The 26,400-nt window shown below is 41.9% G+C and overlaps 1 protein-coding gene across 1 annotated transcript in view; it reads right to left on the bottom strand.

Annotated features, from left to right (window-relative positions):
* Positions 1-25,322, bottom strand: part of CALCR (calcitonin receptor) — a 178,992-nt gene extending 153,670 nt beyond the window's left edge. The window contains exon 1 of the mRNA XM_075049378.1: positions 25,057-25,322. The gene's annotated coding sequence lies outside the window, so the exon portion shown is untranslated. The remainder of the gene's footprint in view (positions 1-25,056) is intronic.
* Between the last annotated feature and the right edge of the window lie 1,078 nt (positions 25,323-26,400).

Genomic DNA, 26,400 nt, shown 5'->3' on the forward strand with positions numbered 1-26,400 from the left:
CCTTCATTTCTGAAATCTGAGATCCACATTCCTACCCTGGATGCAATCTCAAAAACCAGTTCTGTTCCTCCTCAGAATCCTGTTTTACCCCACATGAGTTGCTCACATGGAAAGAACTAATACCAGGAAACTAATGTATTTTTAGCTGACTTTAATGTGACTTAGCAGCTGGAAAAAAGGACAGCTTGTTCCATGAGAACGCCACCTGGTACTCCATCATGGACACGAGTTAGGAAAGTATTGGTACAACTTTAAATAACTTTCTCCAGCCAAACGTGCTTTCCAGGAACCTTTGCCATCTCTAGAGCTCCAGTCAGGCTCCACATGCCATTTAATTTCACTTGTAGCAGCTCCCTCGCACACAGCTGTCAGCAAGAAGGAGCTCCCACACCAGATAGGGAGCCGCCCCCAGCCGGCAGAAGCAGTCGGAGGTACTGCAGGATATCCATCGGTGGTGATGCAAGGAGATGCAGGAAATAAGAACATGTAACAGGGGTTAGGCACTTAATTATTTTCTAAAGAGAAAAAAAAGGATCTGTTCACATTTTTTTCAGTAAAAAGCACATCTAATATTTTCAGTGTGCAGTTGTCTTAATGATAGCTTTTTAGGTCTCCAAACTCCAAGCTCCTTTCCACTTAACCTGAGAAACAATGAAGATTCTTTGAAGAATTTTTCTTGCTAGTGTCGTGGGGTTTATAGCAGCATTCATCAACCTATGTTAAAGAAAGGACCACCCTACTCTGTTGAAAAAATACCTGTAGGTCATCTTGAAAAAAATACTTCTCACTTCTCCTGTGAAAAACAGCTGAAATTTTGCACGTTCATGCATTTTCCCCAGTTGGTTTCCTTTACATGTGTGGGACTCTGGTATAGGGTTGGGACTTTTTTTTTTAAAAAACTGCCATTGTTTCACACATCACCTCTATAGTCTCAAACACAACAAGTGGCCTGAGTTTGGGAAATGGTGAGCTATAGGCCTGAATTGATTTAGCAAACACAAAACCAGTTATAAGCCCACGTGATGACTTTTGCAATGTCCTATAGCAATATACAACATGTAAACTACTGCTCATCAGTCAAGCTAGCTACACTGTTCAAGAGATGTCTTTGTAGATGACTCCTGACACCAAGTTGAGAAGTACAAAAATCCAAAGCATAATAAAACAATTGGGTAAGAAGGCTTGTTTCTGTTTCTTTGGTGTTTCTATTATTTTATTTATTTCAAACATTTAGAAAACTTCTCACATTGGTCATAGTTTGAAAGTGGTAAGTTGTTCAGTTCCAAACCCTAAAAATATTGACATTTACTATCCATGTTTTTCTGCTGTTCAGTAAACTTACCAGTGTAAGTTTAAAACTACTTGCTGACTGCTAAAAATAAGCACAACAGAAGAGTAATTCTGGTTGATTAGTATTTTGAAATTATTCATTTTCCTTCTCATGCAGGTGAGTGCCAGCCAACACTCCCTTTCCATACCCTGGAGAAAAGTCTATATCATGCCCAATACTAACTTCAGTGAGATTTGTCTTTCCATCATATAAGCAGACTTGGTTCCCCAGTTGGCTGGGGCACCTTCAACATCAGGAGAGTGCAAAGCACTCTGTACAGCTGAGCTGCAGCCATTTACTCCTAAGGGCAGCGAGTATTGTGTTTTGCAGACCTCTGAGCAGTACATCAGATTAAAATAAAACGCGCTGCCTCCTTATACTTGTTTATTTTTATACTAGCAATATAGTAAAGTTCATTGGTGAACTTGTGTGATTCAGTTCCCATCCAACTAAACTGAAACCAGAGATTAGGGAAAGACTGGCATTATGAACTGTTTCTGCCCTCTGGCAGACATGCACAAGCTAACTGTGGTGACAATAAGACCCAGAGAAGTTTCAGGAAACAATCTAAAGACTATCTAAAGCCGAATATACAAAGCTAACGGTATAACCCAATTTTAGCAGAATATGCAGTCATAATTCAAGCTCCTATTATTGCACAGGAAAGCTAAAGAGCGTATTAACTTCTCTCTAGTGATCCTAATTTTATTTTCAACTGCTTTTCCCCATTTGAAATTTGCAATTCAATGCAATCAATTTCACTTTGGTTAAACACTTTAATATGCTCTAATAAAAACAGGCAATTGATATTCTAATTCTGTTGTATTGAAACTACCACTGTATTATGAACACACACTGACAAAATATAGCAAGCACTATGGCAGTTACGTAGAGGAAGTTTCTTCCTCAGTTGTTTGTATGAGATATAATATCAGCTTGTATGGCACTTTTAATTTCAAAATTACACCTTTAAATACCATATCATCTTAATTTCTATCTACTGTCTCTGAGATGCATCGGAGTAGTCTTTTAACACTTCACAGCAGTACTACATGATAATTTAAGGACCACTCTTGAAAATATTTTTTCTGCATGCTTCAACTGGCAGCACTCAAATACATAAAATATTTCACTGGGCCAGGATCTAGGACAGCAGAGAACAACTGCAATTCACATTTTATTGACACTGCATGAAGAAAGAACAGATAGACATACAATGTAATTACAAGACATGGATTCTATAATTTTTCATATAATCTTCTCTGAGAAAGTCTCAAAAACTTCCTGCCTTCTTTTGACTGGATCAGAGGCTGCCAGGGGAAGAATGAAACATTTTGCAAGTTTTTGCTGTGTGCTACCTTGCTGAGGATTATTTTTAGACAGCATAGTTACCAGCAATAATCTCATAAAGAAACAGAAAAACTAAATAGTGTCCTTAATTACCATTGACTAATTATCAGAATCTCATTTTGGACTGCTCTCTGTGTTTAGTCTTCAAACATCCCTGCAGTGTTGGTTCAGTATTGATTCTGGATAAAGACCACTATCTAAGGAACCACCGATTACACTCTTGTATTCTTTGCTGACTTTCCAGAATGATTTCAACAATCCCAAAGCCAATAAACCCTTGACACCTGATGAAATCACCTTCTGACACATCAGGTGTCAAATCAGCTCAGCACTTCACCTTCTCAGGCTTGACCTGAGGCATAACTCTCATTAATGGCAGAGGCAATTCTGCTTGCAAAAAGGTGAAAGGCTGAAGAAACATGGAGTGCTACAGAGCCCAAAGGAAAACTAGAAGAGTATATACGCATCAGTTAATGCATTTGGATGAGTCCCTTTCACCTCTGTGTTTCAAGCATTCTCTTCTGAGCAACTAGAGCTTGACACCCACTCTAATTTTCCAAACAAATTTTCTGATGCACACCTTTACTCTCAGAAACAATGAAAGCTCATGCAAACTTCAAGTAGGAGTAAATTTAGAGTCAGTTTTCTTGGTTTGTTTTTTTCAGGCAGATCATCATATTCAAAGCAAAGGTATTTTGCATTACATTATCAAATGTGAGCAGGATCACCTTCAGAAGGATTAACGGATTTGCATTGATGAAATATTGCAACACACAAGATACATAATTATTGGTCTTGCAGTTGATACTTCTCTCCCTTACGTGTGCTACCTACTAGCACTGATTTAATCAATTTTTCTTCTGAACTAAGGTCAGATCAATTATCTCACAGAAAGCCAAGCTTATTTGTGACTCAATTACCTCCTATGTGGTTTTTATGCTATTATTTTTTCAATCTTTCTTGATAAATGAGAAGCTATTAAATTTGGACAAGTATTTTTACAAATCAGTTGGTAGACAGGCAATAATAACAATATTGAAGTATTTCCATAGAAATGAGCTCATTACCTCTGTCTGTTTGTGGTGAAATAGTTTTAAGTGGGTTTTGCATATGTGTTGCCAATCTGGTAGGCAGAGCTGGTTGCAGAAAAAGTAATTAATAGATAAACATGGCACAAAGTATGGGAGGTCACGTTCTGAACCGCTCAGTTCTTTTGTTAACTTAGACCTTGTGTAATTCCTGATCGATAAATCAATGAAGAAATCAATCATTTCATCTCAGAATTATCCACTCTGGGTATGGCAGAGAGTTGTTAGGGACTTGCCTGACCTGCTATAACTGTTGGTCTTAGTGGTGATTTCAGCTGAAGGACAACTAGATACTGAGGGCATGCCCAAATATCAAGTCAGGTATGTAAGCAGGAGCCACATAAAGCATGCCTAAAACAAAGATCATGACATACCTAATTTGGTCTAGCTAGTCATAATTATTAAATACCCAGACTGCTTCACATTATGAAAACAAACATGCTCAAGTAAATATTTGCCTCTTCAAACTATGCACTGCTTTGCAACTGCACCATCAATAGCTCTCCTTTGTGAGTCAAGACCACACCATTTTCTGTAACAAGACAAAGCAACTGAAAGGTGCTTCACGGTACTAGGTTCAAAAGCAAAATATAGGATCAAATATTGATTATAAAGCAGATGCTACTACACTCATGAAGTTTGCTTTCTTTCATGAGGTTTGTATTTTGAGGGATATAAAGCAGGAGACAAATCTGAGGGACATTTACAAACAAGCAACATAGAAACAAAACCAGCAACCTACCATGTAACCAGACACCAAACCAACAATCCAACCACAAACCTATCTCGAGGATCACCAAATACAGATGTGTTTCTAAAGAAATACTACTATCAAGCAGAAAGGATAAAAGGAAAAACCGTTAAGTAAGAAAAAAAAATACTGGATTGCAGCCATAAAAGTCACTACTGCCTACATAGTTCTCTTTTTCTGCCAGCTTATCCAGTGCAGCTATTTATTGCAACTCCTTTCAAGACTCACCCTCCAGAATTTAGCTGTCTAGCTGTGACACGTCTTGAAGACCCATACCTATTGACCCCATCCTCCCTTAACTTCATTGACGTACAATTCTTTTCTGGATCCTTTTAAAAATTACTTTTCTTGCTTCAAACTTTCCATGTACTTGCTCCAGTCTATCTTCTGGATCACTTCTGTATTTTCTCCTTTAATATTATGACTTCTTTTGAACTCATGTTTGCTAATATATAGTATCTAGATCTCTGCCATGTCTTCTTTATTCATACTGGCCAATGCTGTGTCAAAAGCCTACCTGATTCATCCTACTGTCTCTTTTCCTCCTCTCTCGTCTCTTGGCTTTACTCACACTTCTGTTTTCAAAGTTGATCTATAAAAACCTTTTCCTTCCTGATTACAGTTCCTAATTTCACACAGTGCCTGCTATAATTTCTTAATTAACTCTGTAACTATATAATTAAACTTTGTCACATTTGCTGAAACATCTGGCAGGAAAGAAGCACTCCAAATAAACTTGTAGTATTACTGAATAGGTCGCTATTAACTACAGCCTATCATCGTAACTAGCTCCATTTCCATCAACATTGACTACATCTTTTTCTTCTCTTAGCTGGTAAACCTTCTGGGACAGGCATAGTGTTTTGGTTTGGTGTCTGAAGAGCCCTGAAGAGTAGTCTCCAACTACTCTGAGACTGACAATAGTATAATTTAAAGAGACTGTAATACATAGGGATAAAGGTTTCCTAAAGAATTTGACATAATTTATAATGCACTGAGATGCTTCAAAAACTGTTCATTTCTTCAAACTGGATCTCAGTTTGCCTAAATATGTGGGGTGTCAGTCCTATAGACCATTTATTAGCACAGCAGTAAAGGGTACCTTTTATTGGAAAGAAAAGAAACTTCCCTGCATGGCCCTCCTCAGGTACGTGCTTAGCAGTGTTTGGTTCTGCACACCCGTCAGCTAAATCTAAGAGCAAGCTCCAACACACAAAAGACTTGAAAAATCCCTGGGGGTTCCTGTGTCAGCACAGCTCCCCATGCTTGCACATTAACCTGTGACAGATGCACTGACCAGGCTGCCAATCTGTTCAGCAATTGCCACAGAGCTTGAGTTATGATCACAGGCAGTCCTTGCTACCAGACACATACTGCTTTAACATCAACAATGAAGATGAGTCATTAAAGCAACTTTGGAGCATCAGTGAGCAAATGCCGAGACAAATATGTCTGTCTGCTGTGACAGCGTATGCTGTGACATCTAAGAGAGCACTGCCCCAGGGTGTTCTTTGCATTATTATCTCCCTCCCCCCAGGGTCTATCACAAATATCAAAACTCCACCTCCACCGTAAGCTTGAAGGGAGAAGGAAATTTTGCCCTTTCACTTTCCTCCAGCATCCTGCTTATTTCAGAAGACTTTATCAGTCTATCCCAGTCTGAAACTTTGTTTATTGGGGTCTTTCCTCTGACCCTAGTAATACAGCTCCTCTGAGCTTTTTCCCAACAGCAGCAGCAGTTTTATAAATTGGTGTGATTCATACACTGCCACTCACACTCTGAAGGGTGGTTATGAACCTACCATATGAATTTCAGTCTGGTACAACCTGGGAAAGTTATGGTTCGTAGCTGATAAACGGAGATGGTCTGTCTGCAGACTCAGGAAGATGCCATTGCAGTTCACAGTTGGTTAGAAGATTATCAGACACATTCATTTAATGTGGTGCTGCTTTTTGACACTTCCACCAGGAAAAGTTTCCCTATACTCTTGCTGTAAAAGGGATTTTCCTAGCCCTGGAAATATTCTTTCACTTTAAATATTTACCAGCAATAATCCACCATCTTTTTTTACTGTTGTCTTTTTGGGGAGTTTTGTCTCTTTAAAGACAGATTGTGCCAGGCAGAGCAGGCAAGGATATAAGAAGTTATGGAGACGGACTCTTTAATCGGTCTATATGCAAGAAGCATAACACCGAGCAAGCATGTATACAGAATATTAAAAGAGCTGTATGCCCCTTAAAACAACATCCTCAGCTCAATTTGGGATGAAATATACATTTAGAATAAATCTTCACTTAAATAACATAAGGAATAAAAACTGGTCAGTACCTCAACCTCACTTTTTTAAACTTCACTTCTCAGAGTGACTTGAGAATCTGATGCAAATTAATTGCATCATTGACTTGTTACAGGACTAGGACTTGGAGACATGATTTGACCCACTGCAGATAAGCAAAGGACAGTATGGTGTCTTTATCCCCATCGTAATTCACAAACTTCAGAGCAGTCAGCTGGAGAAAACTGCTTCAAAAAAATCACAGTCTATGTTCCATTTGATGCAGATCTGTCAATCCTATTCTGTGCATAGAGGGCTTTAGAACTAGTGAGACTTGCTCAGCTACCAAATATGTTTATTTCAGATCCTGTATTATTAGACAGTGGCTGTGATTTTTGGGGGTAGTTTCCAGCCACGATGAACTGGAGCAGACTTCTGCCACTTTTCTCCTCCAAAGAAGGTGGACCTGCAGGCATACCAGGAGGTGCCTGTTCAATTTGAAGAACAGATGTCTGGAAATGCTTTCTCAAGACATCCCTGGCTGCTCAGTATCCTGACACACTACACATTCCCAAACACTTTAAGCATATTTGTTTTCCACCTGCAGTCAGTCTGTGAATCATCTATGTGCTTTCAGATGGGGCACTGGTTTAACCGAATGGGCAGCTGGTACCTGATACTGACGTCATGTGCCAAACACTAACAGCTTGAAGCACATGCCTATTCAAACTACATCCAATGATATCATTCATATGTAGAATTACGTGCAAACACATAAGCAGAGATGGGTTTGTAATAACACCCATTGCCCCAGCTATCGTCAGGATTATTTCTTGGGAAGAAAAAAATGAACACATATCAAAAATGAACAAGATGTAAGAGAAGTAAATTAAATGCATACTGTAAGAAAGATGTACAATCTCTATCGTCAATTGCTCAAAAGTAAACATGATGTCCTAATCATCACATTCCAATTAGTCCTTAAGTTAGACCAGAGTCCTTAAGTTAAAAACCACAGAAGTGGTTTCAGTAGGTGCTGTGAAGCTGTACCTTGTTGTAAACTCACTCAGAAACTTGCTCTGAATCAAGGAGGGAAAACACATTCTTCCTCTCTCTCTTCCATTCAGATTCCCAAATACAGATTTTTTTTGAAGCTTGGGGATTCCAGATTTGAGAGCTTTAACTTCAAGTCCTCACAACAGTATAATTTCTGCATTTGCCGATTCTGTGATAATCAATTTAAATTCTGCAGAAAAATGCTTTTAAGGAAAAAAAAAACAGGCTTTAGCACTGTGTTAAAAGGATGCCACCTACTGGGCATCTCATCAACCTCCAGTAAAAGACCTGTAGAGGTAAATAAGCAGATCTGAGAAAACTGAAAAAGCCGGCTTCGCAGGAAAGCTCCCTAAAACCGGGGGGGGGGGGGGGGGGAAGCAGCTCCCTGTGCTCCTTAAGCTCAGGGTTTCCCAAAAGTTCAGGGTTTTCTTTCTTTTCTGCCAGCTTTCTCATGCATCCTTTTTTCTCTTGTAGGAGTAGCAGCAGCAATAGCCATGTTTCATGAGCATTTATTCTTTGTATTTTCCTCTTAACTCTTCTCCTTCTGGTGCCTATCTTCCTTCCTGAGAAGGTTGCATCTTAACAATCTATTCACCAGTCTTTTCCATTCTCCTCCCTTAGCCTAACAGGCACTGTCCAGGCTTCCCATTGAAAACAAGTAAAAGATGCAATATACGCACACACATGCGGAGATACACACAAGCAAACATGATGGAATTAATATCATGCTTTAGGGGAAAATCAGACTGTACTTTAGGCTCTCCTTGTTATGTGGTCAAAAAGAAAAGTTAAAAATGAGGTTTCAGCTTTGAGTTTATATTTCGTGGGTTTGTGAGATTATCTCAGCCCTGTTACTTAACTGTTCTGTCACTACATTCTGCTTCAACTGTTGGTTTTCCTTTTTATTTAAAATACTCCTGCTTAGTGGGAAACTGCCAGGCAAATAGGGAGCAACTTTTGTTGTATCTAACATCCCTTGCAATTGTGGAGTGTGAAATATCAGAAAAACCCTGCAGAATTGACATGAGCTTATACAGTCTCCAAGATTAAACATAAACCATCAAAAAAGTATTAAGTTCTTGTGCAGTTTGTTAGTCAGAGGACTAATAAAACAGAGGGCCACGTCCTCATTTACCCTTGGTATCAATTATACTATTGCAGCAGAGTTAAAAGACTTTGAAACAAACATGGATTACATTTATACCTACCATCTCTAGATTCCTTTTCACTAACAGATTAATGCAAAGGGACATTAATTTTATAAGCAAACTAATAATTCTTCACATTAGATCCTATTCTCATTCTCACTACGGTCACTCTTCACTACACTGACAGTACAAAGAGGACTTCATATGAGTCAACTGTTTCCAATTAAGAATTAAGGCTTTAATATAATAACAGTATGATGTACTGTGGGCCAGAGGGTTGGTTTGCATAGTTTTAAAACCAGTATCACTATGCCTACTAAGGGTATTAACCTCCTTTTTGTAATTGGAAGAAGTATTTGGTGCAGCAACTGATGTGATAACAGCACAGGTATGCTTTTTATCCATCAGTATAGTTTCTTCCTCTCACCCACCCCAGGATGAGCCTACTTATATTGATCTAACTGCTCCCTCCATGGGAACCCTGTTATTTCTTGCCATTCCACTTCTATCACCACAGCACAATAATTTGGTGCACCTGGTTGTCAGCAGGTCAAGCCCACTCTTTAAATGCGTGCTCACAGAGCTTTCACGCCTGTGACTCTCAAAAGGAACAATTACATTACAAAACTCTAAGACCATGCCTTGGACAGTGGAGGGACAAGCCATCACATTTGTGCCAGGCTTGAGAGCGGGCAAATGTGCGCCTGTCTGAGAGTGGCACTGAGGCAGCCTGAGGCAGCGAGCAAGGATGCAGTCTTTTGTGTTCGGTGCTACATCAGCCTGGCAACACCACTTCTGGTCCCCGCCAGCACCAGAGCGAGCCAGCATGGCTCGGAGCAGCATTGCTGCAACAGGCACATCCCTGTCCCACGTGTCTGCTGACCAGAAAAAGCTGAAAGGGTTGCTGGCATCTAGATTCCCTGGATTACAGTTTCTGAGGCCACCACACACAGCCTCAGTGCTGGGAGACCTGAGATCAGCCCAGACTCCTCATTAGACACCAAGGAGATTAACTTTGTGTCATGCATTTTTATTGTATTTTACCATTCTACTTCCAGGCATAAAAGGACAGATGCTCTGATTCCAGTCTGCATAACCACTGATTTAAATATATGAATTCAGGCTAGTGATGCAAGTTGTTATGACTTGTTTATGGAAATGCCCCTTATACACCATTTCCCAATCCCTGAAAGAGAGTTCTACCCAAGGGTTGCAGAAATTATGGGAAGAAAAATGCAAAAGAGAGGGTTTTTTTATTATTAGCCAACCAGACTGGCTCTAAGCAGGATGGCAGAACAAGATCTGTAAGCAGATGGGATAGCAACCTTGCTTCAGAGAGACAGGAATTTGCATCATGCACACAGACCATACTGTAAAAGTGTATCATCTCCTAGCTACAGAAAACCCTAATTCTACCTACCTATAGGTGATAGATAAGATTTTCTTCTTCCTCTTCTTGGGAAAAGCTGCATGGCACAAGTTAGCTTGTACAGTACTTTGAGAAGTACTACATTCCTCCTGTCTGTGTGGTAGTGCTTCTTACTTGCTGTTTGCCTAAAGAGTTAAGTTCACTTAGGATGAGGATACTATGGAAAATAGTTTGCGAAACACTGCTTTAATAAAATTATAAGAAAAATCTAATTCACCAACTTTTCAGAACACCAAGGCCACCTTCTCACCCTTTCTACCCTCATGCTTTGACCATACGCGAGGATTCCGGCTAATACCTTGCTGAAATGTCAAACAGAATTAAGGAGGAGGAAACTGCTCAGGAGCAACAGTGTACAAGCTGAACAAGAAAGAGAAAGAGGAAAGACAGATCTCTCTCAAACAAATGTGTGAATACCTGAAGTGGTTTCCTCCTTCTCCAAAAGTCTATCCCTCTCTTTTTTTACTATTCACTGGGAGTTCTGTCATACATAATCGTATTGCTCTGGGATTCAGCAGAATTTGAGGAAGTCAGTGTACCGAACAGGATTTCACCAGTATGATATTCCTGTCTGTATGTTATCCACATATTGCAACAGGTATTAAAAACTATGAGTAATGCTACAGGTGTCTTAAGTATGCTAAACAAGTATCTTTGCTATTTTACAGTATCCCATATTCTAACTACTTTGAATAACAGATCACATCTTGTATTAGTTCCTGTCACAGAAAAACTTGCTCCTGACACACTTCAGTCTCAGTGACAGGATGGCAGTGCCTCCAGTTGCAGGAGCTAACTCATGCCCTAGCACTACTTCTCTTGTAGTGTGTGCAATCTACTCTTAAAAAAATACCTTAAAAGGAAGCAGAGGATGAAGAACAGAGGTGTACCTCTTTTATCAGGCTAATGCTAATGATCCACAGAGAAAATGACAGCTCTTCATGGACTAACATTAAACATGAAAGCTAACAGACTGGCTGTCATACTGCCACCTTCTTTAAGATTGATGAGCTTTAACTATTCAGCGGCATTAAGATCACTTTAATAGTAGCTCTCAATAGTATCCTAAGTATATCAGCTTTAACTTTCTGAAATTTTTATTTGCAGCCTAAGGCTCTTAAATTTTTGCATTGTTTTCACCTTCCACCTTTGATTTTACTAATGGATAAAAATTTTAGCCAAAACTCTGTGTGCAATGATACTAAAAGATCTTTTAAACAAAAAAACATAGGATACTTTGCTGTGCTTGTAAGTCACTGGTGCGCTTATCTCATATAGATTCTCTTGGAATTACATTAATAAAACTAAATTCATGTAATCAAGTCAGATGATTAAAGACTCTCCAGATTATAAAGGTAACTCCAAAGTTATAAGCCACTTGGGTAACCTTTATTTAGCCTTCTTGTGGACAGGTACCACAATTTTTAATTACTTGCCCTCACACTTCTTTTTCCATTCCATTGAAATCCTTCTTCATTGGGTTTTTGAGGATGAACAGTGCCCACTGAACGAAAAGTGATTCAATACTTTATCACTGGTATTTAGTAGGTTTCATTTATTGTACATACATCAAACCTTGCATGGTAGACAGATGTATTCATTTCCTTACATGGCTTCTTCCTTGGTGCTCATTACTGCAGTATAAATGCTTTACTGACAACGAACTCACCTTCAAACTACTGCTGTTTGGTGAGAGACAGTATTATTGTGATTCCACAGATGAGGAGCCAATGCGCTTCCATTTGACAGCTTGGCATTTTTCTCCTCAAACAAAGACAGACTTGTAAAACTCACTACCTGCTCTCAGTAGCTCAACATACCATATGTATGAAAGATGAAGAAGCAAGATCTAAGACATGGAAGGAAAAACATTTAAAAGACAGATGACAGTGTATTGTTGTGTTTTCATAAATGTTGCCAATGTACATCACTAGTGCAATGTTCCCAGCTCGTGCAGCACATCCTGTAGAGGTATTTCCTATGGAATGTTTCATTTTATTTCAAGGTAAACTGTGTCTGTATTTTCTAAAATTCTTTGGCCATTCTTGGACCATAGAATAGAACTTTTTCTCCTTCAAGTTCTTACAGAGATGACATAATTTCTGCTATTTAGCAGGTAAGTTGCTACCCCTCCTCTGAGTTCCAGTTTCTCTGGGGCAATTAGTGCTTTCAGCCCTTTTTTCTTTCTCCCATTTTTAGATATGCTTGCATGCCTCCTTTCCAGACCACAGTAATTCCCTGAGTCATAGAAAAAACTAGGCTGGAATGCACCTCTGGAGATAACCTAGTAACCCCCCTGCTCAAAGCAGGGCTAACTTCAAAGTTAGATCTGGTTACTCAGGGTCATATCCAGGCTAGTTCTGAGTTTCTCCAAGGATGGAAATTCCACAGCCTCTCTGGGGAATCTGTTCCAGTGCCCAACTGTTCTCATTCATCTGCTCGCTAATGATTTGGATCCGATTGTGGTTTAGAAATGTCCCCAGTATCATGTGATTAACACTATCGGTTTTTAGTGGCATTCACTCTGGTAAGAGGGTGAGAATTTCTGCTATTTCAAGACCTCTCTTCTTCGATACATCTTGCACAGACGATTCATCAGCAGGCATTTTTTAAATGCTGCCTTCTGGATAAAGTGTTGGAAGGCATTAATTAGCTGCCCTCCTTGTCCTATTTGACTTTCCAGTACCAAATTGTGCATCTAACATAATGAATATGCTTGCTAGAGAGGGCTTGGAAGTGATGTCATTTAGCATTGAGTGGGTTGTTTTGTTCCTGTATCATTGCATGATTGTTCTTGTGTTGATTTGTTCCTGATTCATTGCCTTAAAGACCTTTAATATCTATGCATACATGGAATACCCTATCATTTTTCCTTCTCTACTGCCATCATCAAGTGCACCTTTTCCCATGGTTTCTTCACTTTTCTAATTAACATCTTTATTGCCAAGGGGCTCGAAGTGGAAGTAGTTATCACGGTGCAGTATGTACTTCTGGTACTGCCTAATAGCTACATTTTGCAGCAAGCAGTTGACATCCTCTGTCTCCAAACACACACAGAAACTTAGTATTACACAGGCTTAACAGGCTACATTCTTTTCCAGTTTTCACTGCTTTTAATGTATTTATCAAATTTAATTAATAGCTAAACTTTATATCCAAAATTAATCTGCAGGAGCATCTATAATAGAGATAACTGGACGCTTACTTGTATCCTTGGGCTTTTATCTACATAGAATAAATGTTCTCATATCCTACAAGCCTTGTTTTGTGCCACAGGTTCCATTTTTCCTGTAGCCAGTCTCAAAAATTGTACCCAAATACTGATGCTCATTTTTATGGCTATTTCTTCCTAATTTATTTTAAAAGTTGCATGTCTCATGACTATAAATCTCCTTTTTTTTTTAACTGCAACTTTGCTGCTGTCTGCTTTCCCCAGAGACATTCTTCATTGAAGGCTTTGATCTCCTCAATTTGCTTTGCAGTATTTAACACACATCTTCTCAAACACCTGCTTTTCATATTTCATTGCGTGATACTTCCACTCGCTGGCAATTTGCTGGGTTTGTGCCTCTGCAGTATTCTTCTTTTCTAATGTGAACTGTGGTTGATACTCCTCTCTGGGACTGCGCATACAAGTGACTGCTGACCTCCCACATTTTATCATCTATCTACATGTCACCACCATTACTGAGGTGTCCTCCCATCTGATCTCTTATGCTCTAGCCATTCTAGTGGTATTCTAGATGTTCAAGTGTCCTCCTTTAATATACATACTTTTATTTCATTTTTACCTCATAGTATTAGAAGTTTCCAGCACCCCACTCCACTCTGCAAAACAGTCTTTTTATAATCAGTTACATCTGGCTGATTCACTCACACCAAAGGACCCATTAGGTCCTCAGCTTTCCTAAGATTTATTCCCTGAACAGAGAACTCTCTCTGAAACCATATACTTCAAAAGGCTCCAACTATCCATCCACATATCTTCTGTCAGCTTCAGAACTTTTCCCTTATAGACGTTTATAAATGTTCTCATTTGTCTGTACAAAAGAATATGAGAAACAGAGAATCTTTCTCCCTGTTTGCCTGCAGTCCAGCAAAAAACTGGTTCCATCAACCAAATCTGTGCATTAAATGAAACTTTCTGGAAGCTCAGAAGGTGTACACTTCTTGCCTTTGTATGAGGAACATAAAATTTTCTCCAGATTCTGTCTGTGAACTTGGTTTAGACTATTACCATAAAGACAGTGGTACCTAGCTAACAGTCAGCAAGTCCTGCTCACACACTGAATGCGAAGAACTAAACAGAGTTCCTTAAATTAACCAGGTTTTCAGATAGCTTCTGTACCCTACCCTCTGAAGCTCAGCACAATAAACCCATGAAGAATAAATACCATTGTCTTAAGATCAGTACGCCAGTGTTTTAACTACGCATGGTGAAAATGGCTCATGAAAGAGACCAGAACCTTTAAAGTCCAATGCAAAAGCCTATGTCAGCAGGGCTGAATTGGTCACAACAGTGGCAGACTGACATCCTGTATGTTTAAGTCCCAAACGAAAATAAAACCTCACCAGAAATCTTCACAGGTATCTGCTGATAGCAGAATACTGGTGAGATTCTGGAAGGTCATGTATGACTGGCATATTGTCAAGGGTACTGCCTCTCTCACCTTGAGCTCCTCCATTACGAACTTTCTTCTGTTCCACTCCTGTCTCCTCCCAGACATTAGCTGCTGTTTCTCACGTATTTCCACTCTCCATTCTTTCAGTATCCTTCACAATTCCTAGTCAGACCTAGCTCCTTCCAAGCCTTCTGCCACTGCAGTACCAAACTCCTTCCCTGGCCTTCAGTTTCTCCCCTTCTTAACTATCTCGCTTTCCTGGCTTCATGACTGTGGTATATTTAGTAGGGAAGCAGGGAGGGAACTCTGTCTCTTCCAATGCATCTTCATCCCATTGTCCTGGTGTCCTACCAGCTCCCACCACTACCAGCCCCTAAATGCCTCTTCCTGGGAATGTCAGTGGTTTTCAGATATCAGTTTGTCCCTCAGCATCTAACTTGTCAAACAAGCTTGTCCTTCTCAAATGCTTCCTGTCTCAAACTCCACACTCCTCTGGCCCTCAGTACTAACTCCTAATCTCAGTTTCAGTATCCCTCTTCCATGTCTGAAACATTCCCATTTTCCCACACTCCACACTATTTGTACCTCTTCCTGCTCCTCCTTTGTGCTTTAGTCTTGTTATATCTGCTCTCAGTTAGGCAGCATAAACTGGCTTACACTACCTCAAAACTGTGATTGCAGACCAAAACTCTAGGAAGATCAGGGCTGTACACGTGTGGGTGTGTTCATACACAAATGGTAGAAGGTTCAGGCCTGACTCAGAACCACCTACTGCCAAGTCCATTTTCCACCGCATGGTAGCACAAGAACTTCTCAGAGAAAAACAGCGACCAGAACTTGCGGACATAAGCAAAACAATATATCCTGCACTAGAGGAGATTTTCAGAGACCATGAAAATTATCTGGCTAAAATTTTCCAAATATATTCAACAGCTTGAAGATCGAGACAGTTTTCTTTTTCTGTAAGTATGCACTGTGAATAGGGCTGTATTCTCTCCCAATATCTCCTCCAGGCTGTTGCATCCTAGTCCATCCAAAGGACACCCATTGCACTGTACATGGTGCATTTTTCTGATTAAAATAGTATTTTACTATAAATAAAATACTTTTATACATAATTGAAACTCTGCTCACCTGCAAAACTATTTTTATAATGATAGTAAAAATCTAGATTTCATTAAAACATTCCTGCAATTCATTAATATTTCCTTTTTCATTGAAAAAATGGAACACTTTCAACAGTAAAATTAGTACTGAAAAACATTCTATAAAATTCTACACTGAAGTAATTGGCATAGCTAACTATCTTTAAGTGTTATATCCATGATTTCTCCATGTGGAATTACATATGAGTTGAAAACCACAATTAATCACTTCAAGAAACCTCTTATCAAACATATTCTTTGATGTGGTATATGGCATAGCTGTAACATATTTGATGGCCTGAATTATAGTAAATAACATACTGACCATACATTGCAAGTTATTTACCAAGTAGAGAAATGATAGGCTTTGATACTAATAAAAGATGGTCCCAATATTTTGCGAGTATGAAGATACTTTCAGTTAATAGTCAAGGTTCCACAGGACCCCTTCTGTGTACAGTACATACATACCTCCTTCTGGCTTAACCATACTAATTTCTCACGCTCTATAGGCCATTAAGCCCTACTTCTTTTCCTCTTATTAAAGGGCAGGCTGCTACATTCTTCACCATGGACTACTTTAAATACAGAGATCTGTGTCATTTCTGTCACTATGCAGACAACTCGAACAGCTACACCAATGACAAAATGCTGGAGTGGGCTTGGATTTTTAGTTTGCATGTGGATTTCAGATGTGAATTATTTTGGATGGTAGGTGAAAGAGAAGTGATACAGTTATACGGTGACTACCTACAGGTTTTTCCAGTGATGACCTCTGATTACATTAGGCATTTCATGGGAGAAACACATTTCCTTCAAAACACTGCAGATCTGATTGCCAATAAAGTCAGCAGGCATTTAAACACTTATAAATCCAAACATACAAGTTTTCTTTTCAGTGCTGAAATTACTCCAGTCTTTAGGAAGCACATAATATCAAATACTATAAGACAATAAAAATGAAAAATATGATAAAAAACAGCAGAGTAGAAAATACTGGGCCTGCTTTATCTGTGAGAACATATGGTAACAATGATTATTATTTATTACTTGATCCCGCTTCAACCCCAAACGTACTTGGCAACATTTGAACACAGAGGAAAATATTGTAACGCAAACAGCTCAAGGGCTTAAATGAGTCAAGCTCTTGAGCAGTCTGTAGTAGGGGAAGCGGCCCTCAGAAAATTAAAAGTCTCCTCACACCCAATTTGTTCCCCATCACTGAGTCTTTCTCAAGACCAGGGCTTAAAGGATTTGCTAAACTCCAAGCACTACAACTCTGCAGGGTCAGGAGCACATGATCTGCTGTCTATGGGTTACTCTTTCAGTTTCTCAACAGATGTTCTTTAACATCCTGAAGCAAAGCCAAAGACTTACCGGAGATGCTTTAAATTGGTCAGACTAAACTACCCTTTGAATCAGGCTCACACTAATCCTGTTTGCCATTTTTCTTTGTTAGAAATAGGGTTCCTGGAAGAGTTGCAATATAAAACATTAAGATTCAATAATCCACTCAAACACCTGTATAATCAACTAAACCAGTATCAGTGATCTGTCTTATTGATACATTACATATGCAAAATTAAATATTTGAGCATGAATGTACATGTACATGTAAATGGAAGACAGCGATGTCTAGCAGTTAATTAGGCATTTTGTAACAAAGCTTTCCAGAAGGTCATCTCTACCACTAAATGCTCATGTGCATATATCATTCAAAGCATCTCTTCTGAGTTCTCAGTTTTCTGCAAAACACTTTATTCTCTAAATTTCTTGTTATTTGATGTAGTTGCTGCATCCCATACCCTTCAGTCTTCATAGTGTTTCCACCCCAGCAGCAACAGCACAGGTGAGGATAACAGCAGCGAACCCACCGTTCCCATTCCATGTTGTTTGGAGGGTGGCAATTTGGAAACAAAAGAAAATGAGGATCCCATTAGGAGCTGGTGAGACTGGTGAGAACAGAAGGAGTTCTTATCAGGAGAGATGCAACTTTTCGTCACGTAAGGAAACTCAGCAGTCTTAGATACCTTTCTCTACCAAAGTCAAGAAAAAATTAAGAAGTTTCTCTAAGCAATCGAAGTAGTGAAGATGTAAGCATCCTCTCTCTCCTGGCCTTCAACATTTAAGGCTGGAGGAGAATGCACACAGCATGTTTAAGAGTATGAAATGCTCACACCCACAGGGTGTTTCAGACTGCTGGTATAGTTTGGAGAGGGTCTAGTATGACAATCTAAAGATCATCAAGTATCTTTTGTTGTTCATTGTACTCCAATGGATGAGAGATGACAGCCCACAACATATAAAGAGCTGTAACTGTATGGGACAGCATTCATTCCCCTTTTGTGGGGAATCATACTTGTCCATGCAAAGATGCTTACCATCTGCTTGTTAGGTGAGGTACAGCGAATTACACCATCATGTTTCAACAATGAAAAGGGAGCGCAGTTTAAGAGAAGCGCCTAGTGATGAAGCAGCTGCACAGCTACAGGTAACTAAGACTACAGAATACAGGCTACAGACTAAGGCTACAGGTAACTAAGACTATGTGAATGAGACAAACATCAAGAAAGAAAGTTGGAGCAAATCACATGGTGATAGCTCTGCACAAAAGAATGTAGCTTGTGCAACAGAAAGTGAGACACAAATAGGTTCTGTACTGAAGGCAGCGTAGAGCATCACCAGTTTGGTACTGCATCATAACAGGGGTAAATTTAAAAAGAAAAATCACTTGTGGGATTCACGTCACTTCTTCACAGATCACTTAAATCAAGACAGCTTGATTTGCTACAGATAAATGCTCTGGCACACACAATGTGCAGGGAAGATCCAGATACAAACAATATCAACAAAATACAACTGCAGAGCTACCTGTGATTTTTCTAAGCAGTTAACATTCGTTACTGATATCAGCTGGAGGGAAATCAGAACTAACAGAAATGGAGTCATCCATCTGCATGCATCACAGCTGAAATGCTACAGTCACATGAGCTTTCTCATGTTAGAGCTTGCCTCAGTGCTGCCTGAGAGAAACAGAAACAGCTAATTCACTCTATGAATTTATTCAGTCTTTGATTACCTTTCTCACTCTTCCATCAAGCTCTAACAGTGCCATGGATTACAGCAATTTTTGTTATGCGAGCGCTGAAAACTAAGTAAATATTTCACCACAAAAAAAACCACACGCAGAAAATTCAGCTGACCTTTGAAGAGACACTGTGGCAAATGTGGTGTCTCATTCCAGTCACTAATAAAAAAGTAAAATCAAGTTTAGTTTCTTTTTCTTTTACAAGTACATCTCAGCACAATCTTAACCATGGAGCCTTAACATCTTTGTAATAGCAACACTGTGTTTTCAGAAACATTTCACATATTTAAAAGAGATTATTTTTAACTGTCAGCTTAGTTCTGAGAAGACAACTCTGAAGACAAGACACAATTCATTTTGACTCAAGCAACCTCCAAATATGTCTGTGAACTCACTTGGCATTGCCTGCATTAGCGTCCAATTTCTAGGACAAACCAACAGAATAAAAATCTGCTTTTCTAATTGTGGAAGGGTAGTTCAGCACTTTGTAGCACATCTAGGAAGAGAAAGGCATTTCAAACACCTGCTTTTGAATAATAACAATTTTTCAACTTGTGCTTTACCCCAAGCTAATGAGGACATCCCAAACGAAACATGTCAAAGCCACCACCAAGCTCACATTGTATCTTTCTACTCCTTTAAAGTACATACTGCTAGAACTACCATGAATAAAATATAGTGAAACCATAGATTCAAAAATTCTGCAAAATTTATCAAATGTATTATTCATCTAACTCTTGGTAACAGCGAATAATATTCACCAAAAGCCACAGACAAAGTGGTATAGTTCTTACAGACACTGCTGGATATGACCAAGCAGGAAATTATTTGCTAACCAGTGTCACATGAAACTGTTGACACTGAAATGTGACACGTGAAACTGAAATGCATGCTGATTTCCAAAAACACTACTAAAAGTGCGGTGTGAACAGCTAATTCTGCAAAATCTGTGCCAGGTCTTTTATTAAGTATAACCAAAGTAAATGATAAAAAAGCCAAGGTCCAGAAGCTTATTTTAAAAATTATGCCATTCCATGTCACCTTTACTGAACCACACAGGATTACTGTGAAAAAAAACCCAGGAGTACTGCAATTATGTGGAGGTGTAATAGATAAGATGCACTTATATGAACTGCATTTTTCAGCTCTGCACTATCAGTCCATCTTCTCCTGGACCCAGGAGAGCTCCTCCCTGGGTCTCTGGTGCACACGTTAAGCTGATCCTTGCAGTAACTCACCTTTCAGGACTACAGCAGTTCAGTATGCAACTTGCTAAAAGCAGTACTAGTTCATCTGTCTACCATACGATCATAATTCAGAAGGCATTTTGGGAACCATGAAATAATACATGGCAGCATACCTCTGATGTGCTTCATATCTACTCTCATTCCCAGTGCTATTCCCTACCAGCTATGGTCAACGACTCCACTTTCTTCTTATGGCTGAATACCAAAATTTCTTGTTCTTCCTTGGTTTAATGGTAAGTCTTTGCATATGTCCATACAAAGCAGCACAGGCAGTCAAATGGAGCTCACTACCAGAGGGCAACTACCACCCTCAGGTCCTCCCCACCCTGGGGATCTGTATCCTTAACCAAGGATCACCTCAAGCATGGAGCCAATTGAACGGCTCACAGGCTCACTGGTGAGGCAAAACCATGTCCTTGGTTTGTTCAGCAGATCACTTGAAGTAAGACTCCTCCAACAACTGTGGATACCATCTTGATTAAAAGGTGTCCAGCTGAAACATGCCCTTAAATACAACCTCTAGCATGAGGCATGGATTTTCCAGTTGTAACTTTTGGGTGAATACCAAGCCCAGCATTGTTAGCAGGGCTCCTTATTGACTAAGATGTGCCCAGTATCTCTGCCATCATCATTTTGTATTAGCTAGTTCTCCATATGAGCAATTCAGTGTGTCTCCCCATTTCATAGGCAAAATCAGTTCAAATTTTATCCAATACGAAAGACAGTTTAAAAACAGTCTTGCATACAGATTCTCCATTCCTTCCACCTGCCAAATCCCACCATCAAAAGCTATGCACGGAAGCTTAACTGTAACAAAAATAACAAAAAGCTTCAGCACAAAATATTGACCTTCAAGCAAAATTATTTTTTAAAATTAACAGTGCTATTTAGCTGTGTGATCTTTCACAGTTGCTTCTTCTGCTTCAGAAGAATGAGAATTACCTTTTAGGAAATTTACATCTGGGCTTTCTCTGCATCAGAACCATTCATCACAGCATCTGTATTGTAGCAAGTTCTCATACAAAACACCACCTCTGTAACGCAGCGCCACGCAGAGATCCCAGGGCTCAACCTGAAGCAGTCATTTCAGGAACCCAAAGCAGCTCTGTCACGCAGGTATGGCAGCCACCCAGAGACCAACACTTTGCTTCTCAGGACTGAGCCACAGGGGCATGTCTTGCCACTGGCACGTGTGTTGCTCTCATGTACCAGAGGCTTCTAGCAGCCAGACCCACTCCTTCCTAAGTACGGAAGTGACTAAAACCAATGTCAAATGGAATGTGGATGTAAGACCAAAAACCAGCACAGAACAAACAATGTGGAATTATGTGCTGTTCTTTGGCAGGCTACTGCTAGTAAACGTTGAGGTTAATACTGAAGTAAACAAGATCAGAGGGAAATAACACACAACCTTAAGGCACTGGTCATTCATTTCTGGGTACCTTTATCAAAGAATCAATTAACATTCAATCCTGTTAAAAGATGCTCGGTGTACCCTTGTTAAGTACAGAGTACTCCTTTCAGACCTAGATCATCTGTTGGCCTACTACATGGCCTTCGGCAAAATGTCTTAGCCTCTCTTGACTATTTGCATTGCAATTTTTTTCGAGAGAGTGAATTTTACTCTGTGCTTGCAGTTCTAGGCAGGGACCTGTCTGGATGCCACTCTAACACAAAGAGTGGTTGAAAGTGCTCAGCGAATAAAAGGATCACCCCTGAAAGGCCTAGGTATGATCTGTGCTAGCATTAATATGAGTTTCAATATTGACTTCAATGGCAACAGTTAGAACCCAAACATCAATTACCAGAAATAAAACAAAACTGAGCTTACCAGCTTACTAATATGTAGAACCGAAGGGCATTTTTAGAACTGAATTTCATGGTACTTGCTAGCACAACTTTCAGCCAAGTATAGCTCAATTATTTAGTTGCTCATTTTCCCCAAAACTGTATTTGCATGCATAATTTTTAAAATAAATATAGAACAGCCTTTTTCTATCTCATGATTTTCAGGAACTCTAAGTCAAGGTATGCTCTTTTTCTTCCATTTTTGCTTATACAAAATTAGTGGAAATTATTAGTAGCTATATTGGTCATGCCAATACTACTATATAACAGGACTTGCAAGTGCCCATTTAGCTTCTTACATAGAAGCATTAACATATAATACTAACTGGCTAGCTTTTAAGCATAGCTCCATTCTACCTCCATCTGGAAGAGAGTTGGAAGAAAAACAATTCAGCAAACACCCTGTAGAACATTGTTTTCATCTTTAATGAAAATTCTCAACTTCTTCAGATGGTTTTCAAAACCACGCTGCTGTAGACATGAAGAAAAAAAGTTTGCTAAACTGGATTCAGTCAATTTATTAAGCTAATCCTTGTGAATATATTACTCGGTAATATTTCAACAAGGTTTTCAGAAAAGATGCTTCTGTTCCTTCATCTCCCATTAAAGCTTATGAGCTGCAGAGAACTAAACTATGTTATAATAGCTCAATTGTTTGCTGACATTTTTATATTAAGTCAAATATTTAACAGTTTGTGAACTTCTTCGACATAAGCAACATTATCTGATAATATTCCCAGCGCATACTGTCTGAATACCTCCGTTAAAATATGGTACATATGCAAACTGCAATCTAACTTGTTTATGATCTACTCTGATGAAACTGCCCATAAAAATCAGAGAATAAGACAAATCTGAACTGCCTACTCCTCTTGAAAGCACAATACAGTTTATTATATACAGGGTTTTTTAAAATATTGAGACCTGTGTGGCTTTTACTATGATTCTAAAGCAGTGCTCTGGAGAGTTATTAGAAGTGCCATCACTAGCCAAATTTAAACATTGCCACTTGAATTTCTAACCAAAGTTGGCTGGTACTCACTATAAATGATAATGAAGACCTACGGTGAAGCCCGCTCTTTGGAGGGGTTAATTGGGATTTTGCCATTGATCTTAACAGGGCCAACATTTAGTCAAGATTTATAAAGTTAGCATGCTTTACTACATGCCGATAGGTACTGAAACACAATGGTCTAGTTCATTCAGAATAACTCCATGTCAGCCAGCGTATGACAGCTACAGTAAACACCAGAGAGATAACTTAAGCAAAGGTTACTTACTGGTAAAGGTTGTCAGATGACTGAAGAAATTAAAAGGAAATATTAGCTCGCCTGTATTTAATTTACCTACTTGACAATTATGCTTAGGATTCTGAGTGGTGATATGAATTCCCTCTTCAGCTCGACACCACCTGCAGTTTGAGCTGTTGGTAGCAGAGAAATGTTATCCTGGTCAGCCCTGATACATTCAGCCCTAGAGCTGTGTAGGGACCCTTCCACCCATCAAACACAAGGGCTCCCCACCTGAATATCATCCTACGAACACTGGAGGGGAAAAGAAGCAGAAGCAAGAGCTTTATTTCATTCACTGCCTACAAAAAGACAAAGCCATTTTAATGCAATGGCTTGATTAATTCATTCTAAACTCCCTTTAGCCAGACAACTGCATTGTGACAGGGAAAGAGCACACTCCTGGGAAGACTATCACAGGCTGTGGTACCCTTAAGAAGTTCAAGTGGTAGTCAGTGTATGTAAAAGTGTGGCAGTAAGGCACCTGTTAGGTATTGACAGTATTGACTTCCAGAGGTCTCGGGATACACATCTTTCTATTTACTCTTTTTCTGAATGATTATTTCTTTCATCATTTTGGTTACAACTGACGTTCTGTAACTAAAATAGAAGTTTTTCTCTTTTCCTTACAAATTGTCAACTACATTAACCTTGTCAAAAAGCCTGCAAGAATGAAATCAATATAGCAATTTAAAGACAAAATTGGCAGGCATTTATATTGTACTTGGACGCAGCCAGTAAATAGTCTCATGCATCAACCTACTGTCATGAGTGGCAATATTCTGAAACCTACGAATGTTAGTTTTACATGTGCGGTGCGAAATGACAAAGGAAGTACAGATATCGGTCCAGCAGACGAAAAATAACACGGAAATGGTATCTGACATAAATGAGAAGCACGGACGAGTGACTCGGGTGTCATCTAAACGCCCCGTACTTCCAGGATGGAGAGCGGCTACTCGCTACGATCCACACCGTACCGGCAGCGACCCGCTCGCCAGTGCAACAGCCTCAGTGGAAACGCCGGGATCCACCGCTCCCCGGCACCCCCTCGGCCCCCGCGGAGCCCCCGCGCCGGGCGGGCCGCTCCGGCCGAGCCCCGCGGAGGCTGCGCTCCCTCCCGCGCCCTGACCGCCAACGCCGGGCAGCGCCGCCGGCGCCCGCAGCCCCGCGCCCCTGCCGCCGGGGCGGCACCGCACACGCCGCTGCTGCGGCTCACAGCTCCGACAGCCCCCTCCCTCCTCCCCCTTCCCCCCGTTTGTGGCTGCCGTGCCAGCCAGGGGCTTGCCCCCCGCCCCGGGTAGCCCCCCTCCCCGCCGCGCTCGCCTCCCCGCCTGCCCCGCGGCCGGTCTCCCCGGGGCGGCGGGCGGCGAAGTTGCCGGGACTTACGGTGGCAGCGCTCCCGGCGCTGGCGCGGCACCTCTCCCGGCCTCCCGTCACCTCGGGCCACCTCCGCGGCGGTTCGGCGCCCGCGGCGGCGCAGCCCGGACGGCCCTTCACTCCTGGGAGAAGCGCATGGGGCCGTCCGCTCCCCGACACCCGCCCGCCGGGTCCCCGCGTCCCGGAGGGGGGCGGGCGGGCCGCGCACTTCAGCCGGCACACGGACAGGCGCTGGCCAGGGCCGAGCCCCTCCGGCGGGGCCGTGCCTCGGGAAGCATCTGCCTCCTCTCGCCCGCCTCGCCCGCGACGCGCCCAGCCCCCGCTCCCCCCCGGGCGCCGGCGGGGCTTCGCGCCGACGTCGGTGCGGGGCGGACGGAGAGCGCCCGGCGGCAGCGGCGGCGGCGGCGGCGGCGGCACCTCCCCCGCGCCCGCCTCCCCGCGGCTGCCGGCCGCCTGCTGCCGGCGGGGCGGCCGCGCAGGAGCCGGCGCTGCGCTGGCGGGCGGGGAGGGGGCGGCGAGGCGAGGCGGGCGGCGAGGCCAGGGGGGCCGCGGGCCGCTCCCGCCGCACCGCCTGAGGGGAAGCCCCGCCGCGCGGAGGGGAGGCGACGGCCGCCCCGCTCGGCCCCGCGGAGGCTGCCCGCGGCCGAAAGCCCTTTGTCCCGGCTGTCCCGGGGTCCCCGGACCGCGCCGGCCGGGCCCTGCCCGCCGTGAGGGCGCCTCGCCTCAGGGCGTCCCGCTCCCCTCAGCGCCGGCTCCTCGCAGGAGCGCGGGCCCTGCGCGCCCAGGGGCCCGGCCGGAGTCCCCCCTCTAGGAGAAGTTCCTCTGACCCGAGCCCGCGTTTCGGTCCCATCGCGGGCACCTCTCGGAAGAGGAAAGCCGGGGGAATGGAGGGCGCGCGGCGTCAAGCGCCGGCGCTCGGGCACCTGGGCGCTCGGAGCGCTGCCTCGGCCGTGGGGGCGGCAGCGGAGCCCGGGCTGTCGGGGGGGCCCTGCCCGCCCCCGGGGGTGCAGCCCCGCGTCCTCCCGTCCCGTCTCCTCTGCTGCTCCTCCGGCCTGCGTGAACCGTTTACCTACCGTCCGCCGAGCCGGGGAGGACGAACAAGCGGGTGGCCGCAGCATTCACCGGACGGCAAAGTCACCTAAATTCCCGCCTCTGCTCCAGAAGTTACGTAAGCGTTTTAAACTGAAGGGGAGGCCGAGGAAGACCCTGTTCCCAGCGCCTCTGGTCCCCTCAGAAGAGCAGCCCCCCGCTACACGGGCATCCCGAGGCAACTGAGCCAACACCCCCCCACGTTGCGGGAGAGCGTCGAGTGATTGTGCGTGAAGTACTGCAGGGAGGACTACTTCTCTGCTG

This window comes from Buteo buteo, chromosome 2 (genome assembly GCF_964188355.1).
Source record: "Buteo buteo chromosome 2, bButBut1.hap1.1, whole genome shotgun sequence".
NCBI lineage: Eukaryota > Metazoa > Chordata > Aves > Accipitriformes > Accipitridae > Buteo > Buteo buteo.